This window comes from Erinaceus europaeus, chromosome 18 (genome assembly GCF_950295315.1).
Source record: "Erinaceus europaeus chromosome 18, mEriEur2.1, whole genome shotgun sequence".
Classification (NCBI taxonomy): domain Eukaryota; kingdom Metazoa; phylum Chordata; class Mammalia; order Eulipotyphla; family Erinaceidae; genus Erinaceus; species Erinaceus europaeus.
The window spans coordinates 28,927,048-28,942,739 of record NC_080179.1 but is presented as its reverse complement, the minus strand read 5'-3'; positions in this window follow the sequence as shown (position 1 = coordinate 28,942,739).

Here is a 15,692-nt window from a genome sequence, read left to right as displayed (position 1 = left end):
AAGGGAGGTAGAAATAACTTCTGTGAGGAATGAACCTGGCATTTGTTGAACACTATACCAAAGAATCATATAAATTGCATATGTTTCAAGTATTCATATGAATGCAATCATGAAAGTAAACCCAGACTTTTACAAGTGGAAGAGTAAATAATACAAGGTGTATTTTCTAACTATAAATGACATTAAACTAGAATGCAAAAAGAGATATGTATAAACATCTCCAAATACTGATACATTTAAAAATATATACTTCCATTTGACTAATGAACCAGTGTAATGTCTACTTTATCTATTAGTCTGACTTATGTGTAATTTCTAGTTATTCAATAAAATGCAGTGTTGTTGTGGGTGTACTTTATAGGTGTAACTGTAGTCTATAATCAGTTTATGTGAAGGAGATTATTTTATAATACAAAGTGAGCCTCATTCAGTCATTATTTTGTTGTTGTTTATGTTTGCTTATGTGTTTCCGAAGTGGGAAGTTAAGATAATCAATCTTATTTAAATATATGAGGACTGGGCGGTGGTGCACCAGGTTAAGCGCACAAATCACTATGGTCCCACTCCCCACCTACAGGAGGTTGCTTCAGGAGTGGGACCATAGTGATCTGTGTGCTTTCTCCCTCTCTCCCTCACCTCACCTCTCAATTGTGAGTCAATTATCTTAATTTCCCACTTAGGAAACAAACAAAACAAAAGTAAACACAAAACAAAGCACTTACAAAGTAAGTGTATGGAGAAACATTAAAAAAGACAAGTAGAAGTAATAAAAAAACTATAAAGAATAATATAAGCAAAAACTCATTCATTAAAAAGAGCAATAAATATGATAAACTTTTAATGAGATAGATCATAAAAAATAAAGAAAATATACATTACAAACTTCAGCAATGAAGAGGAGTTATGCTTCTTTCTTTCTCTGTGTCTTTCTGTGTCTTTCTTTCATTTTTCTTTTTTATTAATTTAATAATGATCAATAAGACTATAGCATAACAGCAACACAGTAGTAGTAGGAGACTTCAGCACCCCACTCTCTGAACTTGACAGGCCATGCAGGCAAAAAATCAATAAAGAAATGAGGGAGCTAAATGGAGAGGTAGATAAACTAGAACTATTTTGTTCAGGTCTGGAACAGGATGGCAGAGGACCTGGTGGGGGTTGTATTGTTGTGTGGAAAAATGAGAAATTTTATGCATGCACAAAGTATCGTATTTACCGTCAACTGTAAAACATTAATCCCCCAATAAAAAAATTTAAAAAGAGCTATATAAAATTATCTTCCTCAACTTAAAAAAATTAAGTTTTTCACAATAGCATAAATAAAATCAAGGAAAATAAACTATACATCACTCCTATTACAATACTTCTAACTATTAAATCATTAAATGGAAATAATATGATCTGTGTGCTCTTTTCTTTAGTAATGATAATGTATTCTTGTTTAATATTTTGTAGTCTATAACAAGCCTAATCAAGACTTACTAGTGTATATATAATTCCATTGGAACAGGTCAATTTATGAAAAACTGATATTTCCATAATAGGTAGAATGTGATTATTTAAACTGGTTTGTATATTGTACACTTGAGAAACTCAGATATTAATTATTAAAATTTAGTGTGCACTACTTGGAATGTACTGTTTAAATTCCACTTAGTCTGTAATAAAAGGTGTTTCTACTTCTTGCCATTAGACTATATTTTTCTTACATTATTCTAGTGTTAAAAATCATCAATGGAATTTCAAATAAAAGTTGTGAGTGAACATCTGACTGATTGTGAAATTAGGGGGAAAAACAAGTTAATTTGTCACCATTAAGTATGATATTTGAAGGGGACTTTTTTATAACTGAATTTTGTCATGTTAAGTAATACTTTTGGTATTCTTAAAATATTTTTAATGTGAAATGTGGTATTTTGTTATTAACTTTCTTCTACCATGAAAAAGATTATGTTTTCTTTTAATGTCAATATAGTGAACTAAATTTATGGATAAGAATGATAAGGCTTCCCTACAAAAAAAAATTCTGGGAAAAAAATTAGAAGACTTGGGAAAACTCTCAGTCTATATAAAATGGCATTAAAATTTGGTCAGCTAGTGATCAAACAAAACCTCTTAAGCTGTTGATAATAGAATCATGTTTGTCAGAAGAGAAGGGTGGTGAGATTAGATTGGTTGGGTGGGTGACATGTGCAGAGGGTTTCAACTGAATGGTTACAGTCAAAATGTACTATATACAAATAGTGAACCATGAAACTGTATAACTAAAATTTAGAGTTTTTCAAACTAGTATGACTTCTAAAAATACATACATACACACACTTATGTATGTATATATATATATATATATATTCTTTTTCTTTCTTTTTTTATATAGGACAGAAAGAAATGGAGAGAGGAGGGGAAGACAGAGAGGGCGAGAGAAAGACACCTGCAGACCTGCTTCACTACTTGTGAAGTGACTTCTCTGCAGGTAGGGAGCCAGGGCTCCAACTGGGATCCTTATGCCGGTCTTTGTGAGAAGCTTAATTTTCTCAGAAGCTACATATAACCACGGATATATTGTTGCCAACTGGACAAATACACCTGAGTTTGATGTCCAACAGTTTTATTACAGATCAATTATATAGGCGGTATTCATGTGAGTGGCCTCAGCTACTCAGTCTCTACCACTCATATATGTCAAACTGATACGGCATGATCCAAAACCACAGATACATTAAAAAAAAAAAAAAAAAGTAGTCGGGAGGTAGCTAAACGCATTAAGCATATGTGGAGCAAAGTGCAAGGACCCACACAAGGATCCCGGTTATAGCCCCTGACTCCCCACCTGCAGGGAGTCGTTTTACAAGTGGTGAAGCAGGTCTGCAGCTGCCTATATTTCTCTCCCCCTTTCTGTCTTCCCCTCCTCTCTCCATTTCTTTTTGCCCTTCCAAAAACGATGACAACAATAAAACAACAGGGGAAACTAAAAGGAATAAATAAATATTTAGGAAAGGAGGGAGGAAGGGAGAGAAAGAGATGAAGAGGATAGATGCCTGTATCCATCACTTGTGAAGTTAGTAAGTTAGGTATCTTCAAGTGATTGCAAGTGATTTCTGAAAGTGGAAGTGAAAATAGAGTTGAAATTTTGATATAACCTGTCAAGCATCTAATAAACTCTTGTTACCAGAAAGGAAAAACTAAAAGTATAGTAGATAAATATAGAAATGGATGTATGGAAGGAAGGCAAGAAACAAGTGTGGTGGATGGCTATAATTGTCAGTTCAAATAAGAAAGAGAGAAGAAAAACAGAAAATAGTGATAGCAAGGATATTAAACAAAATGGTGGCAGTTAAAGTAAAAGAAAGAAGTATGGAGAAATCAAGGGAAGAAAGTAATGGTGGAAGAGATATAAGGAAAAATATATAGGGAGGAACACACACATATGGAGATGTGGTGACCCCAGCAGGAGTTTGGGACTATCAGCAGACAAATGACGTCACCCTGAGGAGGTGCTTCAGATAAGGGAATGTATAAAAGCAATGGACTTGGAGCACATGGCTTTCTTTGGCTGCTACTGCTGCTGCTTCTGGTCAGAAGCTTCTTCTGGTCAGGTATCCGCCATGGCTGCTTTTCCTGGGAACTGAACACGTGTGACTCTGCTAGCCGGTAAACTTTTAGACCCTTCTACAGCCATGAGCAAACTTTACCAGAGCTTATAATTGTTTATCTTATGGGACTAAACTTTGATGACCATATTCAGACTTTATAGACCTAGTGTAGGCTTAACCCTTAATGTTAAGTGCTTATTTTGCCTTTTACCTGCTTCACCTTAATAAACCATAAACCGTATATTGATTAAACCAGTTCCCAGCTCCCGCTGTGAATTCTTCTATATGCGCCACAAGCAGCCCCAAACCCCATACCTCTTTTTAAGTTAATTTAAACCATGGAGAGATAAAGATAGAGAGAGAGAGAGAGAGAGAGAGAGAGAGAGAGAGAGAGAATGAAGGGAAGGTATAGCAGGAATAGTGAAAAGAGGGAAACATATACTGAAAAACTTAATGTAATTGTGAACTCAGCATAGCCTGTCTGAAAAATGTCCATCTCTACTACCACATAATTCAACAAGCATTAAAAATAGCACCACTGGGGCTGAGTGGTGGTGCACCTGGTTGAACGCACATACTACAATGTGCAAGGACCTGGGTTCGAGCCCTTGGTCCCCACTTGAAATGGGAAAGCTTTGTGAGGGGTGAAGCAGTGCCACAGGTGTCTCTCTGTCTCTCTCCCTCTCTATCTTCCCCTACCCTCTCATTTTCTGGCTGTATCTATCCAATAAATAAAGAAACCTTAAAAAAAAGAAAGAAAGAAAGAAAGAAAGAAAGAAAGAAAGAAAGAAAGAAAAGAAATACAACAGAAAATAAAAAAAATACATTTCAAAAAATAGCACAGTGGTAAAGTGGTGCATCTGCTTTAGTGTATACATTATCATGCATAAGGACCTTAATTCAAGTCCCCAGTCCCCACCTGCATGGGAAACTTCACAAGTGGTGGAACAGTGCTGAAGTCCTCTCTCTCTCTCTCTCTCTCTCTCTCTATCTCTATCTCTATCTCTGTCTCTCTCTGTTTCTCTCTATATATCCCTCATGCTTTATCTTTGTCTTTCACTCTCCTCTCAAGTTTTCTCTATCCTATCAAATAAATAACCATAAAAATAGCACCACCAACACTGCACTCCAAATATTTATAACCCACATTTTATTAAAGAACTATCTTATTTTAAAGTATAAACAAGATTCTATTGATAAATATGGACATGCTTCATCATCTTGACATGTAATTATATCATACACTAGACACCATAAATATATTTAGAGAGAATTTGCTATAAACTAACATTTATTTTAATGACATTATAAAGAAGCAAAATACTTACTGATAATATAAAATCAATTCTACCTTGAACCTGCTAAACAAAGATCTATACTTTCAATTAAATAGCTCTGCTTGACTATTAATCATACCATCAGAGCTATAAGAGTAATAGTATAATGGCAAAATTCAGGAATTATGCATAAACTACATGTGGATTAATATTTGTTTTTAGTGACATGTCTCTTCAACCTTCTCTACACTGACTTTGAAGGGAACTTCCTGCTGAGAGAGTCATACAGGTAAGGGAATAAGGATTATTATGTCTCTCAGTTCAACTTTACAGCTAGAGAAACTGAGATCAAGAGGAGACCTGCTTTAGGTCACAAAGTGAGTTCAGTTCAGTTCAGTTCATTTTTCAGTCTTGTAATTACGATGTGAATCACATGCCCTTAGAGCTAACTGCTAAAACAGACTCCCTCTTACAAATCTGTTAAATTTCTAAATTTGATAACTAATTTGAATGTTTCCTTTTATCCAACACTGCATATCTAAGTAATACTGAACATTCAAGCACAGTTTAGCAATGTTTTACAGTGCTTTGGATCTGCAATCTCTTAGATGCTTTTACCCAGTATGAACATATTTAATATTTTCAAAGTTAATTTCCATGTCTTTTCTTTAATTTGCTGTAGCTGAATATCGTGATATTTTGAACAAAATATAATTTTGAAATCTTATAAGTTTGATAATTTATTTCAAGTATTCTGCATTAATTACTTGCTGAATACTTCTAATGTATTTATACAGGGAGTTAATCTAGATAACAAACCACTGTTCCAGTGAATTAATCATTAAAATTGTTAGCATTAGATAGAATAAGTTTTGGAAGTAATTATCATCTACTGTACACATTCTTCCAAGTGTATTTTACAGATTTAAGTTTTGACCATTTTTATCTGAAATATTATTTCATAGCATAATGTCACATAGCAACAAATAATCCTGGATCTTTTTCCCTGGCAGATCATTTTCTCAGTGTCATTTCTCATTATTCTTTCAACCATAATCTAAAGAATTAATTTAGGTTAAGAAACTCACCTTCCAATTCTTTATTACTTCTGTTTCATGATATTTTGTCATGGCACAATTATGGGCCAGACTAGTTTCTTTTACCTTACCTTAGCAGACACTACATTATGAAACATGCTAAAATTAATTCCTGGAGAAAAAAAAAAAAGAGAAAGACATCATACATATCGTGATTCTTTGAATGATTGTTTAAATAGCCCATGAAAGGAATCATGTTTGCTGGGCTAGTGTCACCGGAGAGAGAAGAGACCAGGAACTTGTGGCAGAGTGGGAAAGCAAATCTTTATTCATGCAGACGCTCCAGAGTCTGGGTTTAGGCCATGTGGAGCTAGCAAAATGGCCGCCTCCCTCTATGCAAGCCAGCCCTTCTCCAGTTCGGATGCAGAAGAGAAAGAGAGAAGGAGCAGAAACAGAAGTGACTTTTATAGGAGAATCCCGGAGGTGGCAAGTCGGCAAGTCGGGTAGGAAAGAGGGTGGAGAAAACAAGGTACTCTGGGAAGGTAGAAAGCTTCCGTAACAAAGGGTGGTATGGTTTTAGCTGACGGGAACTGGCGATACCCTGAGGGGGTAATGTGGTGGTGGAGGAGTCATTTTTAAAACAAGGCAGAAGACTGATATGTAAATAATAATAATCACATGGAAATATGGTGGTTTGTGGGTCCTGCCTAACTCAACCACATCTGTACACTATCCCAACACATGTTGTCATTATTTTCTTGTATAGCATTTTCAATGTTGAGTTGCCTTCCATAATATTTAAGAAAGTTCTAGAATCCTGCACAAAGACATTTAAACATTGCTCTAAGTATTAATAAATGTGGCACTTATCCTACTCAGGAAATTTGGATTATTTTGCCAGCTTAGGCATTACAACAAGATCATTAAGTGGTGGGGAGATGGTTTTCTATAAAGTGTGAGTGAAGGTGTGATCTGGTAGAATTGCCATTGGCTGTAAGGCAACAGGTAAGGATGTGTTTATCAGTTAAGTAAACAATGGCTATGCAAAAAAAAAATGTTATGCCTGAGGTGTTATGTGTGTGTGTGATATTTTGTCTTTTATTATTATTATTGATTTAATAATGACTGACAAGACCATAGGATAAGAGGAGTACAATTCCACACAATTACCACCAGAACCCCACATCCCATCCCCTTCATTGGAAGCTTTCCTATTCTTTATCCCTTGGGGAGCATGGACCTGTGATCATTATGGAGTGCAGAAAGAGGAATGTCTGGCTTCTTGCTTCTCCACTGGACATGGAAGTTGGCAGGTCAGTCTGTAACTGCCGGGAGAGCCCGAGGGTGCTTCTTCCCAAACAAGTGCTCTCTGGGTTGGAGAAAACTCGACTGGAGCCAACCTAGGCTGCTGCGTGGGAGAGGGATCAGGAACTTGTGCCAAGCTAGCGTCACAGGAGATAGACTCTGGAACTCTCTGAGAAGGAAGGTAATCCCAATTGTGTTAAAACAGAAGAGCAGCTGTACATATACTCACCAAGTAGGGTGGAAACAGGATGTGACATAGAGAGGGTGGAGCGAAAAGAGACTGGTGGAAATCAAACACAACATTCCAGTTCCAGAAAAAAAATATTTATTTTTCTCATGTATAATGTCTCAGAAAAATAAATTATTTAAATAAAAGTTTTGAAGATGGGATTTTAAATTAGTGTGTGTGATCACTGGCATATAAAAAGGTATTTTATAGTTCTGTCACTGCTACTTCATATATGACATGTGTAATCTCCATGAAACATCTTTTTTCCCCTTTTGTTGTATTTACAAATATATCTGTGAAGAAGAGTGCCAATTAGATGCTCAGCATTTAATTAAAAATGTAATTAATTATATAACTTCAAGTTTCTATATAAAGTTAAATAAAAATACATTTGCAAAGTATATATTTATGCGGTATTGCTCTAATATAGTCAGGATGTTTGAACAGCTTTGAATGATACTAAAATCCTTATTGAATTTCTTCTTTATTATTCTATTATTCAATATCCGCCACCCTGTTCTTTGCTCAAGGAAGCTGAACTGCACAGATAGCATTAACAGGACACCCTTGCCATATGGCCATGGCTGTGTTTGTCAGTGAGAGCACCCAACAGTATTGTTTTACAAGGTCCTTACCAAGGACCTCGCCTCCCTTAACCAACTGACACTCTTCCTCTCAAATCAACTTCATGAAAATCACATTTTCTCTTCATAGGTTCTGGTTTCTGTTCTTTTTTTTAAATTATTTTTATTTATATAAAAGGAAACACTGACATAACCATAGGATAAGAGGGGTGCAACTCCACACAATTCCCACCACCAGAACTCTGTATCCCATCCCCTCCCCTGATAGCTTCCCTATTCTTTATCCCTCTAGGACTATGGACCCCTGGTCATTATTGGGTGCAGAAGGTGGAAGGTCTGGCTTCTGTAATTACTTTCCCTCTGAACATGGGTGTTGACAGGTTGATCCATACTCTCAGCCTGTTTCTATCTTTCCCTACTGTGGCAGGACTCTGACCAGGGAGGTCTGGTTGGCATCATGGTAGCATCTGGAACCTGATGGCTGAAAAAAGTGTTGGTTCAAGTTGAGGGCAAGGTCCAAGGCAAGATGGCGACTTGGAGATAATACCTGGTGTAAGCTTCAAAAAGAAGCAGCTTTCAACCTGGAATTCTCTGGAGAGAGTAGGATGTCTGGGCCATCAGTGGTAAGAGACAGCAAGGGGTCATCAGGGTGTCACCAAAAAAGAGTCCTATAACCCACTCTTGGGCTGGCAAACAGAGAACATAAAGGACAAAGGAATCTTTGGTTTCTGTTCCCTCACTCATATGCCTAAAAATGTTATTAATTTACCATTACTATTACCAAGTTACTCAACAGTCTCTTCTACCTCACTTATCAAATAAAGAATTTTTAATTTAATGTTATCCCCATCAAGATCCCAACCACATTTTTTTTTTTTAGGAAAATAGAACAAATACTACAAATGTTTATCTGGAACCAGAAAAGACCTAGAATTGCCAAAAGAATCTTGAGAAGAAAGAACAGAACTGGAGGTATCACACTTCCAGATCTCAAATTGTATTATAGGGCTTTTGTTATCAAAACTGCTTGGTACAGGAACATGAATAGACACACTGACCAGTATAATAGAATTGAAAGCCTAGAAGTAAGCCCCCATACTTATGGACATCTAAACTTTGACAAAGGTGCCCAGACTATTAAATGGGGAAAGCAGAGTCTCTTCAACAAATGGTGTTGGAAACAATGGGTTGAAACATACAGAAGAATGAAACTGAACCACTGTATTTCATCAAATACAAAAGTAAATTCCAAGTGGATCAAGGACTTGGATGTTAGACCACAAACTATCAAATATTTACAGGAAAATATTGGCAGAACTCTTTTTGGCAGAAATTTTAAAGACATCTTCAATGAAAGGAATCCAATTAAACAGAAGACTAATGCAAGCATAAGCCTATATCAAATTAAAAAGCTTCTTCACAGCAAAAGAAACCACTACCCAAACCAAGAGCCCCCTCACTGAATGGGAAAATATCTTTACATGCCATATATCAGACAAGAAGTTAATAACCAAAATATATAAAGAGCTACCAAACTCAACAACAACAAAAAAAACAAATAACCCCATCCAAAATGGGGAGAGGACATGGACAGAATATTAACCACAGAAGAGATTCAAAATACTGAGAAGCACATGAAAAAATGCTCCAAGTCTCTGATTGTCAGAGAAATGCAAATAAAAACAACAATGAGATATCACTTCTCTCCTGTGAGACTGTCATACATCAGAAAATTTAGCAGCAGCAAATGCTGGAGAGGGTGTGGGGTCGTGGAACCCTCCTGTACTGCTGGTGGGAATGAAAACTGGTCCAATCTCTGTGGAGAACAGTCTGGAGAACTCTCAGAAGGTTAGAAGTAGACCTACCCTATGCTCCTGCAATTCCTCTCCTGGGGATATATCCTAAGGAACCCAACACACCCATCCAAAAAGATCTATGTACACATATACTCTTAGCAGCACAATTTGTAATAGCCAAAACCTGGCAGCAACTCAGATGTCCAACAACAGATGAGTGGTTGAACAAGTTGTGGTATATATACACAATGGAATACTACTCAGCTATAAAAAATGGTGACTTCACCATTTTCAGCTGATCTTGGATGGACCTTGAAAAATTCATGTTACATGAAATAAGTCAGAAACAGAGAATGAATATGGGATAATCTCACTCTCAGGCATAAGTTGAAAAACAAAATCAGAAGAGAAAACACAAATAGAACCTGAATTGGAATTGGCATATTGCACCAAAGTAAAAGACTCTGGGGTTGGTGTGTGTGTGGGGGGAGAGTAAAGGTCCAAAAAGGATGATAGAGGACCTAGGGGTTGTATTGTTATATGGAAAACTGGAAAATGTTATGCATGTATAAACTATTGTATTAATGTTGAATATAAAACATTCATTCCCCAATAAAAAATTTAAAAAAAGCATTTGTGGTATAGTAGTAGCACAATAGGATAAAATACAATTTTAATATTGAATGAAATTCAATTATAGAAAATCATATAACAAATCTCGCAAACAGCATGGATGGAAAGAAGTTGAATGGTAAGAATATTTTTTTTCATCTATGTAAAATGTATATATCTATGTATATAAATCATACATGCAGATATGTATGTATAAGTATAATAAGTGAGAACTAAATTTTTAAATGTTAGTTTCTACTAACTTGTGGATACATGTGTACATAAGCCCTGTCTCATGAACATGGGTTTGAGGCTTTGTTAGGAAGTACACCACCTGAAATTGGAATTAATGAGTCCTCTGAGCTAGGAACGGTCTCACCAAAGTAACGAAGTTGAAGTTGGAGTGTTAACATTCCATGACTGCTGTTTCTGGACACAATCCGAAGTGAAACATGCTGAGCTGGAACTGACTGCACTGAATAGGTTGAGAACAGCAGATATAGTATCAGTTGGTATGAACTGAGAGAAGCATGCAGGAAAGTGAGCCCCATCCCAGAGGTCTCAGGACTGGGAGAAATATGGGTTTTGTGGAGAATGGGGAAGGTACCTGCTGTCTTAGGATTTAAGAAGGTAATAGTTATTGCCATAGACAAATTATTTGGCACTTGGGTTAACTTTGGGCATTCCATTGTTAGTATTTACTGTATAATATAAGATCTTATCGTGATTTATGTCCTTTAATGTTATTTATACATAGCTGTATCTTATAGAGTGATGTCATAAGTTGCTTCTGTTCTCCTTGGTTTAAGCTTATAGGCGAGTTGATATTTGAAAGCACAACTCATTATTAGAGATGTATTAACTATTTCAGCCTACTGTTAAAATTCAATCTGATTACCTATTTGAAGTTTTAAGTGCTTAGATTGAAGACATATATACTCAGCAAATAATTTTGACAATCTCTTTATAATTGTCATTCTGAAGTTTTATATAAAGATTGCTGACCCTGATGCAAACCAGACTTCCCAGGGCAGACGAACCCACCAATGTGTCCTGGAGGCATGCTTCCCCAGAGCTCTGCCCAATTAGGGAAAGAGAGACATAGGCTGGGAATATGGATCAACCTATCAGTGCCCATGTTCAGCAGGAAAGTAATTATAAAAGCCAGCCCCCACCACCCCCCGCTTTCTGAACCCCATAATGACCCTAGGCCTATGCTCCCAGAAGGATAAAGAGTAGGAAAGCTATCAGGGGAGAGGATGGGATAGGGAGCTCTGGTGGGTGGGAATTGTGTGGAATTATTCTATGGTCTTGTCAATGTTTCCATTTTATAAATAAAAATTATATATATACATATATATGATTGCCTTTAAAAAAACTAAGTAGCAAATCCTTTTCTAGTTCTAGCATGACCAATGATTGACATATGATCATCAGAATATAAGAATCTAATTAGAAAATAAGGAATTGAGGAGTTGGGTAGTAGCACAGCGGTTAAGCACACATGGCACGAAGTGCAAGGACTGGTAAGGATCCCAGTTTGAGACCCCAGCTCCCCACCTGCAGGGGAGTCTCTTCACAGGTGGCGAAGCAGGTCTGCAGGTGTCTATCTTTCTCTCCCCCTCTCTGTTGTCCCCTTTTCTTTCCATTTCTCTCTGTCCTAATGACGACATCAACAACAATAATAACTACAAAAGTAAAAAATAAGGGCAACAAAAGGGAAAATAAATAAGAAAATAAGGAATTACTCCCCTCAAGGTTATCATTGGCATTCTGTTCTCCCACAACAAATTCAGCATCTCTATGGCCATTCTTTTTTTTTTCTTTTTTAATTAGGTACAAGATTGTATGATCACAGGTGTAGTTCTACACCACACTCACCACCACAATTCTGTGTTCCCACTCTCCCATCTCCTAAAGATAAAGGTAATCACCATAATTTTCACATTTGCTTTTTTTTGCAAGTTCTCTAGACTCCACATATGAGTGAAACTATTTGGTACTTGCTCATCATCTCTTTGTTTATGTTACTAAGCATAGTCATCTCCACTTCTATCCATTTTTGAATTCTTGCAATTGCTTTGTTTAGCAGTCAGGTACCCTAGAGAGCTTCTGTGTGATTCTTCCACCTTTGGAAATAGTAGAGAAAGTTCTCACAATTTGTTTAAAAAGTGACTCTCTAACATTGTTGTGAATTTTAATTAGAACCCCCCCAAAAAAAGTCCAATATCGTATACTGTGAACCACAAAATTTTAACAAAACTATCTGCAAGTGATACAATAAAAACAATGTATTAGTCTTAAGATGTCATTCGTAATGCTGTATTACCAATACAGATTTAGTAGTTAAAAGAATTTGAAAGAGTAAATATCATAACAAGTTGACACCAAAGAAAATCTTTTTTAAAAAACCATAAACAGAAGCAAACTGTTACCACCTCAAATGTATTAGTTTCAATCAGAAAAGTATACTAGCTTCAAAAACAAAACACTGAAAACAACAAATGTAGATGAGGATATGGAAAGACTGGAAACTTTCTATACTGTTGATGGGAATTCAAATTAGTGCAGTCCCAGTAAAAAACAATGTGGAGACTCTGGAAAGTGTTAAAATTGAAGCTTTCAAGACTGGATTGTGACTATCCCCAGTAGAGAACACACATTAGCATGTGTAAGGACCTGGATCCAAGTATTCAAACATCTAATCCCCATGACAGAAAGGCTCTCAACAGGTAGTGTTTAAGTGCTGCAGATATCTCTTTCTCTCTCTAGCCCTCCCCCCTTCCTTATTTCTGTCTGTCACCCTATATCAGAATGGAAGAAAAGGGAGAAAATGTCTGGGAATGGTGGAATCATGCAGTCAATACTAAGCCAGAGTGATAAAAATGGTGGGGGCAGGGGAAGGAAGAACCTACCACATCTTCATTGATTTTCTGCCTGGATGATCTGTCAAGTTGAGAGAGGGAGGTGGGGCAGTGGCAGTGGAGACTCATAGTTGCATTTGGTGAGTCTTAGGGGAGTCCTCTCCTCCCTTCAGCAGTCTTTTTGTTGGTGAAACAGACTAGAGGTGGTGCCTCAACTGGTTAACTGCTGGACTGTTACCAGCTGCTCAATCTCTCCTTAGGCTCCTCCTTGTCCAGTAGCCACACTTGTTTGCACTCACCAGTGGTTTGGTGGGTTCCTGATTTCATTCTAGTCCTGCTTTATTGCAGTCCCAGATGGTTTCCTTTGGTATTCCCAGTTGGCCTGGGAGAGGAGAGGAGAAAAACACAGCTGCTGCTACTCCATAGCCCCACCTCCCTCTCTCTCCTTTTTTATCTCCCTCTCCCCTCCTGCTTTCAGTTTTATATTCCATAAAATTCTCAATGGTTAAGCTGCTTGTGGAACCTCCAAACACTTTTGCCTGAGGGAAATGGAGACTTAACTATAGTGTGTGCAGCAGTTTTGGTTAACAGCTTCTGCCATCAGCCAGTTGCAGAATGCTGGCAACAAGGCCTTCTGAGGAGAGGGAGGAGGGGCAGGGAGACTTTTTTGGGTGAACTCCTACAAGTCTCAGAGAGATGATTAGGGTGTCAACCCTGATCAACCTGCCATATCCCCCCATGGAAGTCCAACAGTACACTACTTAATAACTACTGGGTCAAAGAGGAAATAAAGGAAGAAATCAAAATGTTTCGAGAGTTCAATGAAAATGAAGACACAAGCTATCAAAAAAATATTTGGGACATAGCTAAGGCAGTACCAAGAGGAAAGTTCATAGCCATATAAGTACATGCTAGGAAACAAGAAAAAACACAAATAAACAACCTGATTGCATATCTTAAAGACCTAAAAGAATAAGAATAGGAATAGGAATAGGATTAGGAATAGGAATAATAATAGGACTAGGAATAGGAAGAAGAAGGAAGAGGAGGAGGAGGAGGAGGAGAAGGAGAAGAAAGGAACCCTAAAGCAACCAGAAGGACAGAAATAACTAAAGTTATGGCAGAAATAAATAACATTGAAAATAAGAAAACCATACAAAAGATCAACCAAAGTAAATGCTGGTTTTAAAAAGAGTGAAAAAATTGACAGCTTTATCCAGACTCACAAAACAAAAAAGGGAGAGGCCCAAATATATCCGATTGTAAATAAAACAGGAGATATCACAAAGGACACTGCAGAAATTCAACACATCATATGAAGCTTCTATGAACAACTATATGCCACCAAGCTAGAGAACCTAGAAGAAACAGAAGATTTCCTAGATGCCTACAAACTTCCAAAATTACATAAAGAGGAACTAGATAATATGAACGGGACCATCACAGCCAATGAAATTGAAACAATAATCAAAAACCTTCCCAAGAATAAAAGCCCTGGACCAGATGGTTTTACAAATGAATTCTACAAAACCTTCAAGAAAGATTTAAAACCTCTACTTTTGGAGTCAGGCGTTAGCACAGAGGGTTAAATGCACGTGGCACAAAGTTCAAGGATGTGTGTAAAGGATCCCGGTTCAAGCACCCTACTCCCCACCTGTAAGGGAGTTGCATCACAGGCAGTAAAACACGTCTGTAAGTGTCTATCTTTCTCTCCCCCTCTCTGTCTTCCCCTCCTCTCTACATTTCTCTCTGTCCTATACAACAATGACAACATCAATAATAACAACAATAATAACTACAACAACAATGAAAAACAAGGGCAACAAAAGGGAAAATAAATAAATAAATAAATATTAAAAAAAAAACACCTTTACTTTTAAAAGTCTTCCAGAAGATTGAAGGCACAGGAATAATCTCTTCCAGCTTCTATGAAGTCAACATCACTCTGATACCAAAAACAAACAGGGACTCAACCAAAAAAGAAAACTACAGACCAATATCTCTGATGAACATAGATGCTAAAACATTGAACAAAATTCTAGCCTACCAGATACAGAAGTATATTAAAGAGATTGTTCATCATGACCAAGTGGGGTTTATCCCAGGGATGCAAGGTTGGTTTAATATATGCAACTCAATCAACATGATCCACCACATCAACAAAAGCAAGACCAAAAACCACATGGTCATAACAATAGATGCAGAGAAAGCCTTTGAAAAAATACAACATCCCTTTATGATCAAAACACTACAAAAATAGGATTAGATGGAAAACTCATGAAGATAGTGGAGTCGATAAACCAACAGCCAACAACATACTCAATGGTGAAAAACTGGAAGCATTTCCCCTCAGATCAGGTACTAGACAGGGCTGCCCACTATCACCATTACTATT